This window comes from Vulpes vulpes, chromosome 6 (assembly GCF_048418805.1).
Source record: "Vulpes vulpes isolate BD-2025 chromosome 6, VulVul3, whole genome shotgun sequence".
Classification (NCBI taxonomy): domain Eukaryota; kingdom Metazoa; phylum Chordata; class Mammalia; order Carnivora; family Canidae; genus Vulpes; species Vulpes vulpes.
In genome coordinates, this window is record NC_132785.1 from 53,396,129 (window position 1) to 53,416,046 (window position 19,918).

A 19,918-nucleotide genomic window follows, 5' to 3' on the forward strand; every position below is an offset into this window, starting at 1 on the left:
TTCTAGAAGTCATTTTTATTGATGTTTGTATATGCTGGTATATAGCATCTCAAAGTTTAGGAACATTTTATTACTATTATTATTTGTTTATATCTAGTCTTTCAAAACTAACAAAAACAAACTAATCAAAATATTTTTTTCTTTGAGTTTCACAAATTTCTAATGTGTAGTATTGAAATGCGCTATTTAAATTATTTTAGAACATCAAACACAATTCTTGGTTTCTTCTTTTTTCTTTTTCTGTTTTTTGTTTTGTTTTCTTTTGTTTTTTTAAGAGAGAGAGGGAAGGGGAGGGAGAGAGAGAATCTTAAGCTGTCTCCCTGTTGATTGTGGAGCCTTAGGCAGGGTTCAATCCCATGACCCTGAGATCATGACCGAAGCAGAAATCAAGAGTCAGACACTCAAACTGATTGAGCCACCCAGGCACCCCTCTTGATTTCTTTATTAAGTGCTTTTTAGGGTATTTAGTTCTCAATCTCTGAGTAAAACGGGTGATGTCTCCATTTTGTTTTCTCATACTTGACATATTAGTGAAAATATCAAGGAGAAAATAATTCCAAGCACCTTTTCAGTAACAACAATGAAACTAGACTCTTGAGAACAGTGATTTTCTGATTATCAGCTAGTGATACCAGTTACCCTTGAGTCACTTTGAAGGGCACAATTAATTCTTGATTTAGTTTTACTGTTTACATTACTTATTGAATAACATCAGGCTTGAGACTTATGTGATTAGTTTACATCTGTTTCATCAATACAAATTGCTCAATACACAGCCTTGTGTCTGCTGTCTGAAGGAGAGGGTCACTTAGACTAGATCTGGAGGGGTGGAATCTGAGGAAGAGAGAGGCCACTTCTCGTGACATAAGACTAAGCTCATGGCAGTCCTGTATCACATTTCTCCTGAACAGTAACAAGAACAAAAACCAAAAACATTTCTCCTGAACAACATGCCCTGAACCAGCCTTCTGCACTCTATCGGGTAGAACCCTGGACTCTTCTACCACGATCCTTGTAACTGCATGTATCCACTTCATGTCTGGGATTAGTTTACTATTGTTTTCTCTAGATTTCTGGCTGAAAAAGAGTAGTTCCCTCCTTCAAGAACCCCTGAACCAACTCCTGGGTCCACTCCCACTGAAATTCAAAGCCCTGATAAAGTTTGGCACAGTTAATTGCAAAAATGCAATAGAAAAATTGAGCTTACCTTAATTACTTACATACTATGTTCCTTCACCTTTACCATAACCTATTGGCTAAAAGCAAGTCATAGTGTCCTCACATACTGAAGGAAAGATTGTAGGGTATGAGCAGCAAAGCAGTAAAACTCATGGGGTCACTCTAGATAAATATCACATGTTAATATCAGTGTACTAACAATATCTGCATTTGTGTATTATACACTCTATTAGTGTATTAATATTTCTGTAATTGTGACAATCAATGCCAAATGCTATTGATAAGTCAATACATATTTGCATGATATTTTATCCTATATTGCTCCTTTCTGCTTTTGTTTTTAAATAAAATATCATGTATAAAATAAGACCATAGTAATTTTAACAATTTCATAGTTGGCTCAGTTTTAACTGTTTCTCTGCTGTGTGACTCTGCATGTTTGGGTTGATTCCATGAGATAAATGGGCTGCATTCCCACCCTGGGGCTAACACGTTGACTGCTTTTGTATTGTATTGTATTGTATTCCTTTATTTCTTTCTTTATTTTAATTTTACTATTTATCTTGAGAAATGTTCTAGTCTGAGTCTGACCTCAGCAGAGCTTCCCTAGGTCTATCAGCCCAAATGACGTGTGCTGGCAGGACGGGGAAGGTAAGTTACTGAGACAGCTCTGGAAGGTAGATGGGGGAAGGTTTCTGTTTGTTTGTTTGTTTCCAACATACCCATTACCAACACACTATAGTGAAGTCAACCCATGGCCAACTGCATTGTGCCAAACACTAGACTCACTAACCTTTTAATAACCAGATGGCAAGGGCTACTTGGGAAGAAAGAAACAAAACAAAATAAAACCAATACAAACTTCTTGAGTCTTCTTACCACACCTCCATTTTCCTTTGCTGTGCAAAGAACAAAGCATCAAGGTAGGAGTGAGCTTTAGGCAGATGGGAACCAGTCACCAGACTTGGTGAGGATCCATCAGGGGCTAGCCTCTGAAGTAAAATGGTGAATAAGAAATAAACTCTATTTTGGCAACTCAAAGTCTAGGAGAGTTGGCAGAAATAAAAAAAAAATAAGTTAATCACAATGAAATGAAACAAGAAAATAATAAAAGCAGGTGCCGGCTGTGATGGTGGGGAGAAACAGCGTGTGCCGGACTATCTGGTGGGCTCCAAGAGGAGCCATGGAGGAAAAGGTGGCACTTGACCCAAATCCTGTACTATGGTTGGGAGTCTGAGGGTATCATAAACAAGGTCTCCCTGCTTTTATGAATCATGTACATACCAGAAATCAGAAGAGCTACATGTTTGAATATGTTTCTCTTTCTTCTGGGGTCATTTGAGTTTGATATTCCAAATGACAAAGAGTTTCCAGGGCATAAAGGCAGGCTTGGCCAGCAGTACTTGCCTCAGTAGTTACAATAGCTGCTCAGCCATGACTGCTGCAGCAAAATGCAGATATGCATCGACTATGCAGATCTAATTTAGACTGAAGGGGAAAATGCGGCCAAACTCTGACGTTCTGTACAACTAAATGAACCCTCGATGGGTTCTGTTGTTTTTAAATGAAACTTCTTGTGCCTGTCCATAAGACCATAAAATGTGGAACAGTGCTGGAGGCTTCTGCTATTTTTATCTGAAGTGCACAGGAAGTATGACTTTGTTTTAAAGAAAATGTCATTCTGGTGATGGCTTGCTAGCTACTACCACATGCACCAAGGTGACTTTTAGATCACTGCTTTGCAGTGCCCAGGAAAAGTCAAAAACTCAGAATTTTCAGCATCCTGAGAAATGCTTACTGATTGGGACAATATTTCTCCCTATGAGAGACCACACAGCACTATGCTTCTCTTGCAGTTTTTCAGTTCTATTCTTTGAAGTGATATCTGCTTGGCAATGCTAGCTGAGTGTCACTCTGTGTGTGTGTATATCAATGAAGCAGTGTGTGGAAATTCTGAATACAGCATTAAATGACTTCACCTAACCAAAACCTAAACACAGGAGCATAGCTGATGCCAGTGCTGGCATGAGATTAATTGCATCAGTGTAGGACAGATTCAACTCTCTCTGGGCTAGGAAATCAAACTTAGATTATTACCAGGTTTGGAAATAAATGGCAGACTTCAGCATGAGAATTGTTTGTAGGTATTGAAATATTAATGAACAGGCTTCTGCCAAAATGTTTTTTGTCTGTTTATTTGTTTTACTCTAAATTCAGTCTTACCCACAATGTTTGAAGGTCAATTACCTTCAAATGCAGACGTTCAGATGGGGTTTTGCAATGAAAAGATGGGAATGTGTCTGTTCAGATGAAATGTGATGTATAGATTTTTATCATTGTTAGTAAAAGTATGGACTCTAGTAGGAGACTTCTTGCAAGACAAGGCATCCAAACTGTGACTCACGTACTGACCTCAAAGAAAAAACAACAATAATCCCCCCCCCAAAAAATATGATTCATTAGATAAACATAAATCAAGCCTTTCTAGTTGGATTTAAAAGAAAAAAAACACAGGTATTTAACATCCTATTAAATAGAAGTATACATCACTTTGCAATCTCCCGTTTATTATTTTTGACTTTAAGAATGTCACCTGGGCTTTAGTGATTCCCCCTTATAAAATGAAAAAAAATTTCTAAATATTTTCAGGTTGAAAGTTATATATATGTATATATAATATATAATATCATTAATATAACACTATATAATATTATTAATTATATGTAACATATATAATATCCTATAAAGTTTCTTCCAGCTCTAGGGTCTGATTCTTACTAGTTTTTAGAGCAATGACATATTTGCAACTGCAAATCTCAGCTTCAAATGGAACAATTTTTATGTTACGAAGGAGAAAAAAAATTCTGAACTTTGAGATTATTCTGAATTCTCAAGGCTGTGTGATTGAGAACAAACCCAGTGTTTTTAGCATGTTGTCCACCTGCTTTTACTCCCCACCATCAGTGCTGACCAGTTCATTCTTTCTTAGTTACTTAAAATTCCAATGGTAATTCTTAACTTTCTTGTCAGAGACCACATAAATAACACCAGTGGTTGTCGATGCCGGATGTGCCCTCTGGAGTCAATGAAGAGATTTTTTTTGTGTGTGAAAACTTGAACTTTATCTTGGATAAAGGTATGTTATTTTCATAACTCACCTACAATTATGTCATCAGAGCATTTTATTTTTCCAGGACTGCCAGGCATAGAGTAATTGGTAACAGAACAGCTATACTGTAGAGTGACTTAACTTTATGAAAATAAACCACAGTTATCGCTTGAAATTTACATGAAAGAGAGAGTAATGGGTCAGAGGAGGAAGACATTCTATAAATTACCACAACTCACTTGTCCACTTCCAGTTACAGTGATTGGTGAATGGTTCTAGACATTTTACACTTTCAATGATCAATAAGGGACAGTAAATTAGACATGTGGGATGAGTTTATTAGTTGTCATGGTCAGTTTATTTAAGGTTCTGTATGTCTTATTTCATGTTAGGAGGCAAAATGAAGAGTGCCCCAGCATCCCAGCTCATTTTGACTTGCTTTCTATGCTCATATCTCATTACCCTTCAATTCAACCATTTCAACAACTAAAAGATGGGAATTACATCCCAGAGGTGGGGGGTGGAGGGTGGGGATGATGTAAGATTATTTGAAAGGTGCATCTTGCTATTCAGGTGCATGTTGCTACATAAGTAGAAAATATTTTAATTAATAACATGTAAATCACTCTAAATTTCTTGACAAAGATATTTTGAAGATGAATTTGAGAATTAAGCCCTTAATGAGGAGTCACCTTATGAATATAAATGGATTCATAAGATGTTCATCAGTTTGAAGCTTAACACAATTGAAAAGCTGTAACAGGAGTTTATTGTTAAGAAATAACTTGAACAACTCTTTTAATTCAATGTGTCATTTGAGTTGTTGTTAAATAGCCATAGCTTATTTTGAAATACAAATTATCTATTACAAGCCTGCTATTGCTTATCTCCTTCAAAGTCTCATCAGTATGCAGATGACTCTAATTAGGTCACTGTCAGACAGTATTAGTGCAGAGTCACTTTCCATGGTTTAGAATAAAAGGTTTTGGTTTCTAAATATTTATAAAACTGTTCCTGAAATCAGTTTTACTTAATTGGGGTTATTCGGGAAGTCTTATTTTATTGGTTCAGAGGAAATAATCTCTGACAACAAGGAAAAAAAAAAATCATTCTTTATAGAGCGTTGATGTTTAATTGACAAACAATTAGAATATTAGAGAAGAATATTCATATTTGTCATATAAATTTTATTCTATATTCTTAAGTCACTAAAATATCTTTCTGTATATTTTAATCATCTGATTTTTAATGTATCACCAAGAGAACAAAGGATTAACATGATTGCAAAAGTACTTGAAAGTTTAGTTCATTGGGAATAATATTCTTTTATAAAATAGTAGAATTAATATCAATCAATATTAATTAATCAAACAGGGCATTCTATGGCTGCATTACCATGTTCCATACAGAGTGTTTTGATTAAAAGGATGTTTTTTCATATGCCTGATTTTTATGATCTACTTAGATCACAGACATTTTATTTTCTTTTGGGACAGCTATAGAAAGCTTTCTTGTATCATTCAAACTCTCTGACAGTCTTGTTACTGGTGAATATAGTAGAAGTCCAAAGCAAGTCTCTTTATTGTTGAGTATAGTATTAGTCTAAAACAATAATTTGGAAAATGAATAGCAAGGAGGGGAAAATGAATATTGTAATACGTTTTCTGGGCACTGTAATTGAAGTAGTTTGATGCCTCCCCTCCAGAGTGATTTTGATAGTGTGCTGTGAACAAATAGAATAGTTCTTAGAAGGAGCTGACAGGCAAGGGAGCAACAATAAAATTGGACACCAAAATGCAGGGGACACAGAAGTTGAGAAGTATGAGAGGATGATGGTTTAGAAAATAAAGGTGTGAAGAAGATACAGAGATCTGTATCTCAGATCCCAAGAGACACAGCCACACTGTAACCTCTGCAGCATCCTTCAGCGCAGGTACCATTTCTCCTTCACAAATGAGGAGATGAGAGCAGAAAGATAATGGCAGCTTGCTCTGGCCAGTGCAGATCTCAAAGTAAGTCTTTTTCTCTTTTAGAAACTCATGTCCTTGTTTTATAGACCTCTCTGGAGGCATTACAGCATCAAGATAAAGAGCTGAAGTTAAACATTAAGCAGCAAGGACTCGGTCAGAAGTGGAATAACAAGCTTCATATTATTTCTCTAAGACTCCGTTTCCTCTTCTGGGGTTTGTGCCAATTTAAGGAATTAAGCATGCATAGGGTTTAGCCATAATTCCTGGACATGGGACACAGAAAAAAAGTGGTATCTATTTTTCTTATTATGTGTGTAAATGACATGGTCCAATTGTTTATCTTATATATAACTTGCAAATACACTTCCTTCTCGAGTTTCTTTGATTTGCCAATGAAGCAAAGCCACGTCAGCTACCAGAAAGGACCCTCCAACCTCCTCCAGTATAGTATTCAGCTTTTCCTTCAGAATTCCAAATTGCTTCCATTTGACATTTTACTAATGTCCTGCTGATAGTGGAGGAATTTGGTGCTCTGGGTGGGTGGATAGGCAATGGTTAAGGATACTTTTACAAATTATTTTTAATATTACTAACATACAGTAAAACAGTCTTCTGTAAAAACTGTTTCCATTTGTAAATGGTATGAAACATATATTGAAATACAATTTAATTATTAGTAAAGTTAAAAACTCAGTAAGTTTCACATGATAATATCAAGTTAATATGGTGATTTTTTTTTCTTTACTAACTTGACATTCATGGTGTAAACTCTGCTCTTTGGCTTTTATGGTGCAACGTTGTTGGGATTGAGTATGCTTACTCTACTGCATGCCGTATAATGTTTCAATTTGTCTGCCATCTTTATTTGACTTATTGTGTCACACATGCCATTTAATCTTCCACTGATGCAAATAAATCATTCATATGGTCAGTCAACATTAATTATGTCTTATTAGCCCATATGTTAAAAATAACATTATGTATTGCAGTGTTGGACAGTGGAATTTTGAGATAGTATTTGATAAAAATGATCATTCACATCATCAGAATATGTTTATGTTCTGTTTTCATATGTCGTCATCATGGGGCACCTGGGTGGCTCAATAGGTTAAGCATCCAACTCTTGATTTTGGTTCAGGTCATGATCTCAGAGTCATGAGATCAGCCCTGTGTCAGGCTCTGCACTGAGTGTGCAGTCTGCTTAAGATTTTTTCTCTCCTCCCCCTGCCCCTCTCTGCTCATCCTCTCTCACTCTCAAAAAAAAAAAAAAAAAAAAAAAAAAAAAGAAAGGATCAAACACCTATTTAAATATTTGTATTTCTACGCCATGGTCTACTAGATACCCTAAAAACTGTACTCTGAAAATCTCTAGAAGTTCCCTGTAAATTCTTTTCTGAGCTTCTGAGAGAATAAGGGAGGCCAGAGAGCCTAAAATATCACCTAGGATGGGAAGCCAGCATTCTAAACCACCTGCTCTGAGTGTGTGTGCCACTGTGCTGACCTCAATGCTGGCTCATTAATATTAGTGTGGGAGGCAGGAAATGGCACCTTACACTCCCATGAATGAATCCCCCACAAAAACCTGGGACCCTCAGAGTACTATAGTCTTGCTGAAAAGGATCCAGAGAACAAAATAGGTTTTCTATTAAAAGGGACACTTTTATCTGTATCAGCCTACAGTCTCAGAAGGGGAAAGATCTTTTCATGGATAATTTATTGTGATTAATTTTCTCACAGATTTAGGATTTGGATTTGGATTATTTATGTTATTGTCATGGTTCAGGAAATGCTGGAGTTGAGAAATTAAGATAACATGATTCTAAATTGATAGCTCTCAGGGGGGCCTGGCAGAAGCAAATGCAATTCTCTTCTGGAGAGGTATGGCTTTCACCAGACATCTCAGTGGTCTCATTCTGTATCCTGTGTCTTTTGATCACTCCTTCATCTTGTTTTATTTTACCATCTATTTTACTGTGCTATGTGTAATTTCCAGGTCACTACTTTTCTCAAGCTGTGCCTAACATGCTCTTTAATCCATCCGTTGACTTTTTAAAGTTACAATAATTTTATTTTTTTAAACTTTAAAAGTTATTTTTTTGTTTTTGCCCTGATAAATTTTTTGATAATCTTTCCACTCTACCTTTATCTGAGAATCAGAATGGGTGGAAAAGAGGGTATGGGGAAATACCAACAATAATTGTCAACATTGCATAGATAATCATTTTGTATTTCATTGGATTGCTACAATCGTAGTTACTTGGCTATCCTAATTAGTTGTGTTGTATTGTCGATACAGCTCACTCATGGTGAATTGTTTCCTTGTGTGAGTATTCAAGTACTGATTTATGAGTGCTGTCCTCTTAGAAGGATTTTTATTCGCCTTTTTAAGTTGTCAGTGGAAAATAGTAACTTCTCACATGTATTTAATTCCTTACCTTTCAGTTTCCATGACCAGCAAGTACTAATTTCAAGAAAACTAATAATTTTATTCTAAATTCTCAAGTGTTCAGTGTCTCTTTAAAGAAATTTGCCAGACTAAAAGCTTCCTAGCACATTCAAATTTGTTCACTCACATGAGGAAAAGTATACATGCTGGAGAGCTTTTTACCACAAATCCTCCATGTCTTGCACGCATGTCTATTCATACATTTTTGACTGAGGAAGCTATTGTTCTTCATTGATTTCAAGTGTCACAAGAAATTGGCTTCAGTTGTTCAATTTTAACATCCTACTACATATATTTGGTAAAATCCAATTCCTGTTTTTGAAACTAGAATGGCAGAAAACAGAAAATGGTGAAAAAAAAAAAAGAAACTTTTGACTTTACATAGTTAACATAGAGGAGTTCCTTGGTCCACTTTGTTCAGTGATATCTTCCAGGGGTCCAGAACAGTACCTGGAACAGAGTAGATTCATTAGACTCATTTATTGATATTGAACATATGATCTCATTTATATGTGGAATCTAAAATAAAACCAAACAAACAAAAACTCATAGAAAAAGAGATCAGATTTGTGGTTACTAGAGGAGGCTGGTGTGGAGGGGGAAGAAGCGGAGGAAGGTGGTTAAAAAGCATAAATTTCCAGCTCTAAGCACTAGGGATGTGATGCACAACATGGTGCCTACCGCTAACACTGCTGTATTCTATCTAGGAGAAGTGCAAAGAGAGTAAATCCTAAATGTTCTCATCATAAAGAGAAAAAAATTTTTTCTCTATTTTTAAAATTCTATATGAGATGATGGATGCTAATTAAATAAGTCAAAAGTCAAACAGAGAAGGAGAAATACCATATGATTTCACTTGTATGTGGAATCTAAAAATAACAGCAAGTGAATAAGCAAACAAAAAGCAGAATCAGACCTATAAATGCTGAGAGGAAACTGATGGTTACCAGAGGGAAGCGGGGTGTGGGAATGGGTAAAATGGGTGAAGGGCAGTGGGAGATAAAGGCTTCTAGTTATAGAATCAGTAAGTCACAGGGATAAAAAAAGCACCTAACAGATGTAAGATAGATATTTTAAAAATCAATTGTGTTCCTATATCCCAGTCACAAATTACCTTTTTAAAGTAGTTAAAAGAAGAATACTAGTTATAGTAACAACAACAAAAAATATTCAGGAATAACCTAACAAAAGATAAAGTCTTATGTGAGGAGAAACATAAAACTTTATTAAGAGAGATTAAGGATATGATACCCCATTCATAATGATATGATAGTAATCACTAACATAAATATATAATGTTCTCAAAATTACTCTGAATTTAAGGCAATATCAATAATTTCCTACAGAATTTGTTAAGAAATTCCACAATCAAAAATTGCATTTGAAGGCGATAGTTACCAAGAATAACTAAGAGTATATTTAAAATTATTAATGTGGAGAAATGTTTCCTGCCTGATTTAAGGCCCATAAGCTATCATTACTGGTTTAGAGATAATTAAATATATTTATTTATGAAATAGAAAACAGAGCCCTGAAAAAGAACTTTACATCTGAGTAAGCATAAAGTATGATAAAAGTAGCATAGGTTTTTCGTAAGCCTGTGGTATAAATATCGATCGTTAGTAGTATACCAAGAAAAAGTAAAATTGGACCTCTACACCAAAGATAGACATTAATTCTGGGTAATATCAAAGATTTACATGTGGGGGGGAAAAAAAACCAAACCAAACCAAAGCAACAACCCACCCTTTAAAAATTAAGAAGAATATATTGAAGTGTATTTTACCCTACTTTATTCCAACTTGCCATGTTTTTTCTGTTTATGACAGAGAGCTGAAAGTCTGAAAACTACATTTCCCATATTTTATTACCAGCTAGTTTTCATTTTCTCTTTATTGTGTTTCTTTCTTCCATGGCAGCAGCTGGGGGTTGGTGGCCTCACAGCAGCTGGTATCAATGGCTTCTGTTCCCAAGTGGGAACCCCCTACCTCAGGGACTACCATCTCCTGGGCTCCTCCAGGGCTCAGGCAGGAATATAGGATCCTGGTTTTGCACCTTCTATTGTTAAGGATCCTCTCAGTGGCAGCAGCTTCAGGGTTAAAGTATCAAAGCTCTTGAAGACTCTGGATTGTCTTCTTGTCTGTTTTTACTTCCTCAGCTTTCCAACATTTTGTAAACCACTGCATTATCTACACTCTGAAATACTTGGAGGATTTCTCTTTTCCTGACACGCTATTAACTGATGAAACGGAAAAACACTTAGATTCTTAGATCTGCATTAGAAATGTGAAGTATGAAACATGGAATCATAAACATTACATTTATGGTAGTGATTATGATGAGGAAGAAGAAGGGATTATCTTGAGGCAGGGCAATCTTTACAGGCTGTGCTGGTTATTCTTGATTACTTAACCTCAGTGGTAGGTGCATTGCAACTTTTATATAATATTTTATATATCTTCTCTGAAAACTTTAAAAATGATATATATTTATGTTACATATGATATATGACAATACATAATGTAGACTTCTTATGCATACATCTTTAAGCTACAAATGCCAGTATTTTCTGATTTAAGAAACAGATGGAAAACAATTTGACTATGTCCCTGAATCAGCCCTGTTTCTGGCCTTGCTCCTTATGGTGTCTTTTTTTCAGGGCAGTCAGAGGGGTCATGTTAATATTTCAGTTGAATGATGTCATTCCTCTGCTCAAAACCCTCCAGTGACTCCCATCTCATTCATAGCTAAGCCAAATCTTGACTACACCTTCTACAACTCTCCATAGCTGTCTTCTCATTACTGTTCTGACAACTCTATTCATCTCTTTGTTCTCTCTGCTCTGACCATATTGGTCTCTGGTCTGTTTTTTCAACATATCAGGCAGGCTCTCACCCTAGGTATTCCTCCTTCTAATATCTGCATGGCTAATTTGTTAACTTCTCAACCTGTCTTTACATGGATATTCCTCCCTCAGGCATTTCTAATCTCACCAAGCATCATTTTTTTTTCCTTTTTGTACTTATTATTTAACGTGCTATCTATTTCACTTACTTTCATTATTAATTGCTCCTCCACTAGATCATAAAGCACATGATGGAAGAATTTTTTTTTGCAGGGAATGTGACTTGTCAAGCATAGGCATTTAGTAAGCATTTGTCAAGTGAATAAAAGAATGAATGGAGTATCATACTTCCCACTGCAGTCAAGGTATATTGAAATTGAATTTTTGCTATACCCTTTGTCAATAGCCTTTAAAACTATGGAGTATTTAAAAAAAGATTGGAAGAAGACTTGAAAAACCATCTTTAGAAAAAAAATCTATGAAACATGAAACTATTTCATTAGAGGTTGGAAGTTGAATCCAAATTTCCTTTGTACTTAGCACTGATTTGAATGATTCTCTTTTTGTTTTTAAAACCATTTTCAACTGGTAGTATTAGTTTTGTTGTGCATTCATAGTCTCAATTTCCATTAAGCTAATCTTCTGGTGAGCTTTTTATTCTTGTAGCTCAACAGCACATCCAAAAATTAGGGCAAAATCTACCTCATAACTTGCATGACTGTTTTATAGCTTTTGAAATAGATTTTCATGTAAATGAATATCTCTAGGATGCTTTATTAAAAAAATCAGAAAAATTGCATTTCTAAGATAGTATTTTTAACTGAAGGTTTGATGGAAAAATTTACACATATTTTAAAAAATCGCATCTCATAGCAAAATGCTTCCAGTGAAGATCATTTGCAGCCAAGCAGTTTTCTGATGACAAAAATATTAAAATATCATTATGTCATCTATTAATAAAGTGCTACTTTTGCAATTTTTTTGACACATTGAAGTAGGCTATCTGTGTGCATTATGCTGATAATCACTCATGTGTTCAGTATTTATAATCTGAACATTCATCCTAAATGGGATTCTTTACAGACTCTTGCTGTTTTTATTTAGATTTTTCATATGAAATATTATAAATGGAAACTACCATAACCTGAAACTGTTATAGCAATAAATACAAAGATATGATCCTGTTTTTCTCAGTTGAATACACAAACATTTTTTTGAATACACAAACATTTTAATACTGCTTTTCTGAATATAGGGAAATTTTCCTCACACCTTGTACACAGAGGTATTTATTTAGTTGTTATTGGTGATGATGGAGTTAATGACTGTTACGTCACTGTAATATGTGGGTATTACATGGTTAGAATCCTCCACTAAACTTTTATACTTTATGGAAGACATGTTTCTGGGTTATAAACAAATATCATTAAGGAAACTATGTATGGTAATTTTGCTTTCTTTTTCCTTTCAGTCTTCTAATGGAACATAGCTATGAAGCTCTTGCTAATGAGACACTCGGACCCTGTTCCCATGTTTTCTATTGTGAGTTCCAGTGTCCCGCTAGAAAATGAGATAATTATTAAATGTTAAAATGCAATATTATTTAAAACCCAGTAATAAAAAAATGAGTTAACGCCTTGGCATTGCAGGGTATGTTTCCGAAGTTTAAGTACTGCCTATTCACAGGTTAGGGTCTTGGGAAAAAATTGCCTATTTTTTACTCACATTTTCTTTTCATATTCTTTATTTTCTTATTTCATTGTTCCCTGAACTCCCCTCATGTCACAGAGCTGCCTCAAAGAAGTCAGCCCCAAATTAGACCTAAGGGCCAAACTATCACCATTTCAATAGAAGAAGCTCTGGTTTTACTATATTTTTATCTGTAATTCCTAAGATTTCCTAGTTTATGGTTCCATTCTATATTCTATGATTGTCAGTGAGTCATGAGTCTAATAGTTGCATGCTTTTTAATAATGGGTTTATAAGTTTTTTAAAAAAGATTTTATTTATTTATGAGAGACACAGAGAGAGAGACAGAGACATAGGCAGAGGGAGAAGCAGGCTCCCCATGGGGAGCCTGATGTGAGACTGGATCCCAGGACCCCAGGATCACAACCTGAGCCAAAGGCAGACGCTCAACCATTGAGCTACCCAGGAATCCCTATAAGTTTTTTTTTTTAGTATTTATTCTTTTGATACTTTGCTTGTTCATATGACTTCTTCTCAACAATAATTTAATGATGCAAGTTAGTGATGTAATTTTTATTTAAAAATGTGCAACTCATTAAAGGCAATATAAACAGTAAAACTGGTCATATCAAGTTTGATATTTCCATATTTAACTCATATAAGAACTGCAAGCCAACACAAGTTTGAAATTACATTTGTATGATTACCTAAGGAACATAATTATACTAAATCAATATTTTTTAAAAAAATATTATTTATTTGACAGAGAGAGAGAGAGAGACCACAAGCAGGGGGAACAGGAGAGGAAGCTAATATGGGGCTTAATCTCAGGACCCTGGAATCATGACCTGAGTTGAGGGCAGAAGCTTAAACAACTGAGCTACCCAGGGGCCCCTAAAACAACAAATCCTAACTACTCTCCTGTGTCAAAAGCACCCTTGTGGGATAGACTACATTTTCATCAGTAAGATAGACACTCTATAGTAGTATTTCTGATATAAGAAATTATCAGATTGACACTTCCACATTGTTTGTTCAAGGCTCACCTAACCCAAAAGTGCACACAGTCATACAGATGTCCTCCTATGACATGTAATTCTTGGTCTCAGAAAGAATTATTTTGATAAAATTAGAAAATTTTAATTATGAAATGATAACACTAAATTTGATGTTAAAATGACTAAATTTCTACATAATACCAAGTACAGATGAAATGGAAGAGAAATGCTATACTCTTTATTTTCTTTTCTCTTTGTTCCTTAATTCTGAGTATCACTCTTTTTTCTAGCAACAGAGATTTGAGCATTCCATAGCATTTTCTTCCTAAATCCTCAAGGAGCAAAATAATTATACTAGTCATGTAAAATTTCATGTAATAATCTTAAAATATAGATTCATAAAGAAAAATGTTTGAGAGTATTGGATAGGAACTGCTAAATATGTTTTTTCTTATAAATATTTGTAATAACTCAAAAATTAATGTTAGTTTATTTGGGTATTACATTATAGATTTTTCTGTGTCTTATAGTGAAAATATGTGACTAAAGAAATAAAAAATTATCTGAATGCTAAAATGTAAACTTTTTTGGTAGCAGACACATAGTCTTTCTAGCATTAACTCCATATAGATGGAGGAAGATGTGGTAATGCACTTGAATTAACAGTATTTCACACAAAATAAGCTATTGAACATGTATTGGTTGAATTAGGATAGTTTAAAAATATTGTATATGTTGGTTTTTGAAGCTAAAGAAGGCATATAGAATGAGCCCAGTTTTTATTTCTTAAATACATGATTTCATGAGTAATTAAATTAATTAATGGATGGGTATTTGTAGCTGTTTAGTGGCATGATTCTAGAGACCAGAGACTCTGGAATGAGATCACATGTATGACTATCTCTTAGTTTCAAAGTCTATAAAATGGGAAATATCTGTCTAATTTATTTCCCCAAAGAGGTAGGGACTTAGGATACTAATGGCAGGAATTCATTCAACACAATTTGGAAAGAGAAGGAAACAAAGATGTTTGCCGGGGGCTGTGGTGCCTGAAACAAGGAAAACAGCAACTTTTAGCAAAAAATGAGTGAAACGTTCTGCAGATTGACAAAGTAAGTTGTCATCCTCAAATGGAAAGGCAGAGAGCAAACCCCTCTGTGGAGTCCAGTAGGTAACATGAAAGGTCATAAAACAACTAAGGCTCTTCAGAACCTTTATGGAATTCTAGAAGGTCCTACTGCAGTGCAAGAGGCATTACTGCAGGTATAAAATCAAAGGTAATAACATGATTTAATTAACAGGTTATTCAAAACATCACAGTCATGAGCTTATTTATGAAAATTCTTAGCTTTAATACAAATGTTTTGCCTCCAAGATAATATGCTTCCTTCCTTTTTTGTCCCAGCTTGATGGTCTCTTATTTATTGACATGCCTCCTACCTTCCCCCCCACAATTTCAGTCCCTTTCAACTATCCCAGAAAGAAAATAGTGAAAGGAAGGGAATAGTAGGGTTCTGAGCCCCTTGGGCAGTTAGAAAGGGAAAGCAAACAAAACAATCACTGGTTGTGACAGAGATTGACAATCAAGGAGTCTAAAGTAGAGTCAGGAATGTGGTAAGAGAAAGGGAAGAAAGGAGATGTCCTAGAAGTCACTTGCCCTGTTAACCATCTGGCTGAGAGGGGCCTGAGGATAGCCTCCAACATTTGGAAGTACAGGTCTTGAAGAACAGAGGTTGAGCCTGAAGAAAGAGTAGATAGGGAAGGGTGGCCACCTGTCTCTTTGTAGAATGGGACCCACCACCTCAGGGAAGCAGCTTCACAGGCCATAGACCCTTTCATCATTGTCGGCAATATATGGAAGTCTTCATGGTGTTCCTGGAATAGTTGACCCTTCATGGCACTAGTAGATGGAGTGACAATGTTGACAAAGAAAAACAAGACATCTCAGAGATGAATTTGCTTCCAGATCAAGAAGTAGAACTGACCAACTGTGGGGGTGCCTGGGTGGCTCATCGGTTAAGCAAGCAACTCGTGATTTTGGTTCAGGTCATGATCTCAGGGTCATGGGCTCAAGCCCCACATCAGGCTCTGTGCTCAGCAGGGAATCTTCTTGAGGGTCGCTTTCCCTCTCTCTCTACCGCTGCCACCCACCACATGCTTGCATGCACATGTACTCTCTCTCTGAAATAAATAAATCTTAAAAAGAAAAGAGGTGGTACTGACCAAGAGGTGAGATCAGAAGGTAACAATTTTTTTTTTTTTTGTCCATGTCTCCTAAGTTTTGGGAGCCTTTTCTACTATCACTGGAATCCAGTTCAGATATTTCTTTCAGATCTTCTCACCTTCAGAGCAGTGCTTCTTGAACAGATGTTCCTCTTTATACACAAATTTCATCCTCTCAGGAATGGCACTGGACCAGGCTGGGGTGAGGGAACCTGGGGGGTAAGGTGGGGGAGCCCAAGACAATATGTTTCTATGTTCATTGCAAATACCTCCTCATAATGTCTCAAAAGAAAATTCTTCTATGTTAAAAAATGTGTAGCAAGGTATATTGAAGAGACATCTTTTTGAGTACAGTCCCAAAAGACAGCTATTGATGTTCAAGCTCTGTGTAGACACAAGAAGATATACCTGGTAAAATAATAATGATTCTTTTTTTTTTCATTTATGAGACACTTAATAGTAGATTGCTTACTTTTAAAGTATCTTGAAAATGTAAAAAAGGAAAAGTAGCTGAAAAAGAATCACCATTTCTATCATACTAGAAAAAACATCCAACTGAATTTAAAATGTTTAGCTGACACTTATGTGTGAATGCTATGGGAGAGGCTCACAGGGAGTAGAAAATATGATGTTCTTTTTTCTGTTGTTTGTACTATAGCCATCAATGAAATGGAGAATAAAAGTGAATCAGAAGAAAGAAGAACATGCAATCCCATTCATTAATTCATTTATCCACATTTATTAGTATTATTTATATGTAACTTGTACCAATTTGAAAGTTTTATTGCTTTGATTTGTTTTGCTTTGTTTTAGTACTTCAGAAATAAGTGAGATTTCTTCTTCTTTCTTTTTTTCCTTCCTTCCTTCCATCCTTGCTCCTTTCCTCCTTTCTTTTTTTTCTAAATATGTCTTCTTACTTATATCTTCCTCATAGAAATATATTTTTAACTAAAAGCAAATAGCAAGGAGATAAGAATATGCAACGGGAAAAAGATAGTCTTGTCAACAAATGGTGTTGGAAAAAGGGACAACCACATGCCAAAGAATGAAACTGGACCAAAAATAAGCTTAAAATGGATTAAGAACCTAAAAGTGAGACTTGAAACCATAACATTCCTAGAAGAAAACATAGGCAGTAATTTTTTGACATTATCCCTGGAAATATTTTTCTAGATATGTCTCCTCCAACAAGGGAAACAAAAGCAAAGAATTAACTATTGGGACTACATCAGAATAAAGGCTTTTGCACAACGAGGAACCCATCAACAAAACCATAAGGCAGCCTACCAAATAGAAGAAGATATTTGCAAATGATATATTCCATATGAGGTTAATATCCAAAATCTATAAAGAACTTATACAACTCAACACCAAAAAAATAGTCCAATTAAAAATGGGCAGAAAACATTCATAGACATTTTTCCAAAGAAGATATACATATAGCCAACAGACGCATAAAAAGGTGCTCCTTGGAGGGAGCCCAATGTGGGACTCAATCCTAGGACTCCAGGATCATGCCCTGGGCTGAAGGCTGGCACTCAATTGCTGAGCCACCTAGATGTCCCTCAATATAATTTTAGATTCTCAATTTTGTTTTAATATTTCAATCGTTTTTTAAAGAGCAGTTTTAGTTTCATAGCAAAATTGAGCAGAAAGTACAGTGATTTCCCATAAGCCCCCCCTAGTCCTCCTCATGCATAGCCTCCTCCATTATCAATACTTACTAGAATTTTAAAATTAATGCAGCACTTGTGTGCTTGGCTAGTTGAGCATCTGACTCTTGATTTGGGTTCTGGTCATGATCTCAGAGTCCTGAGATGGAGCCCAGTGACCAGCTCTGCACTGGGTGTGGATCCTGCTCGAGATTCTGACTCTCTTTTTGCCCCTAACCCCCCTAAAAAATGAAGATAAAAAATGAATACCTTTCTGTTATATTTTAATTATTTTAAAAAATGTGTGTTCTTTTGCACCATAAACTATTAAATCAATCTCTTATTTTTATATGTTAGAAATCATTATAATTAATTATTTTGACATCTAATAGCCTGTTATTGGGCACCTGGGTGGCTCAGTGGTTGAGCATCTTCCTTCAGCTCAGGTCATGATCCCGGGGTCCTGGATGGAGTTCTGCTTCACGGTCCCCACAGGGAGCCTGCTTCTCTCTCTGCCTATATCTCTGCCTCTCTCTGTGTCACTCATGAATAAGTAAATAAAATTCTTAAAAAATAATATTAACCTATTATTAAATATTTTTAAGAATACATTCTTAAGAGTTTAAATAAGATTCAGTTTGTGGTGAGCATCTAATTGGCCTCATCAAGTATGCAATTTTCACAGAAGGATTCTATGACTATACAGTGGGGCCTCCACTCAACAAATGTAGCATTTTCTTTATATAGGCATAAATTAATTTTAATTATGGCTAATTAAGTAAATAATGTAGTCTTTTCAAGTGCATTTCAGTTTTTGTATCTCTAATAGCTCACTCAGAAACTATTTTTCAAATGTTGCCTTATTGAATTAAAAACAAAAACAAAACAAGCACACCAACTTACACTTTCAGAGATTTTAAGTTATTAAATTCTGTGTATATATAAATGAATCTGTTTTAAATAATACATATTATTTGTACAAGATATAGATTTAAATATCAGATAAAAGCCAATGTAGAAATTGAAATTGAAGCTAAAAGAACTAAAAATGCAATTCAAGTTTAGCTGTGGTCCACTGAAGAGCGAACAACTTTGATCTTAGGAAAAGATTCATATTTGCTAAAAGATTCAATGACGTTTCTAAAATATTCATAATTAATTCAATTTAGCATACCATTTCCTTGACTTTTCCTTCATATTTGCTTGCTCTCCTGAACCTGTGAAGGTTCAGCTGTACCCATGTGGTTTTCCATTGGGTGACCCTAGAATTAACACAAAAATAGTACCATGGAGATTAACAACAACAACAAAAAAGAGAAGCCTTATCTTGAACTATGTAAGAAATACCTCAGGTTGTCAATGACACACACAAAAAAACAGCTGTATGACGATACAATCCCTTGAAGCATTATTTATAAATTATGCAGTGATAATTATAGTGATAACTGAGAAAAAAAAGAGTATAGCACCAGTCATGAAAGTGACACAGGTAACATCAGAAAAATGTAATTGATAATTCTTAATAATTTCAGAAAAGAACACTTGAATTTATTTACTAGTATATGTTATAGAGATGAAAGAGATTTTGGGATCCCTGGGTGGCACAGTGGTTTAGCACCTGCCTTTGGCCCAGGGCACGATCCTGGAGACCTGGGATCGAATCCCACGTCGGGCTCCCGGTGCAAGGAGCCTGCTTCTCCCTCTGCCTGTGTCTCTGCCTCTCTCTCTCTCTCTCTCTCTCTCTCTCTGTGACTATCATAAATAAAAAAAATAAAAAAAAGATGAAAGAGATTTTAAAGTATTTTAG

At 35.4% G+C, this 19,918-nt stretch overlaps 1 pseudogene; it reads right to left on the reverse strand.

Annotated features, from left to right (window-relative positions):
• Nucleotides 1–16,052: 16,052 nt before the first annotated feature.
• LOC112927513 (gamma-aminobutyric acid receptor-associated protein-like) lies at nt 16,053–16,630 on the reverse strand (annotated as a pseudogene).
• Nucleotides 16,631–19,918: the final 3,288 nt, after the last annotated feature.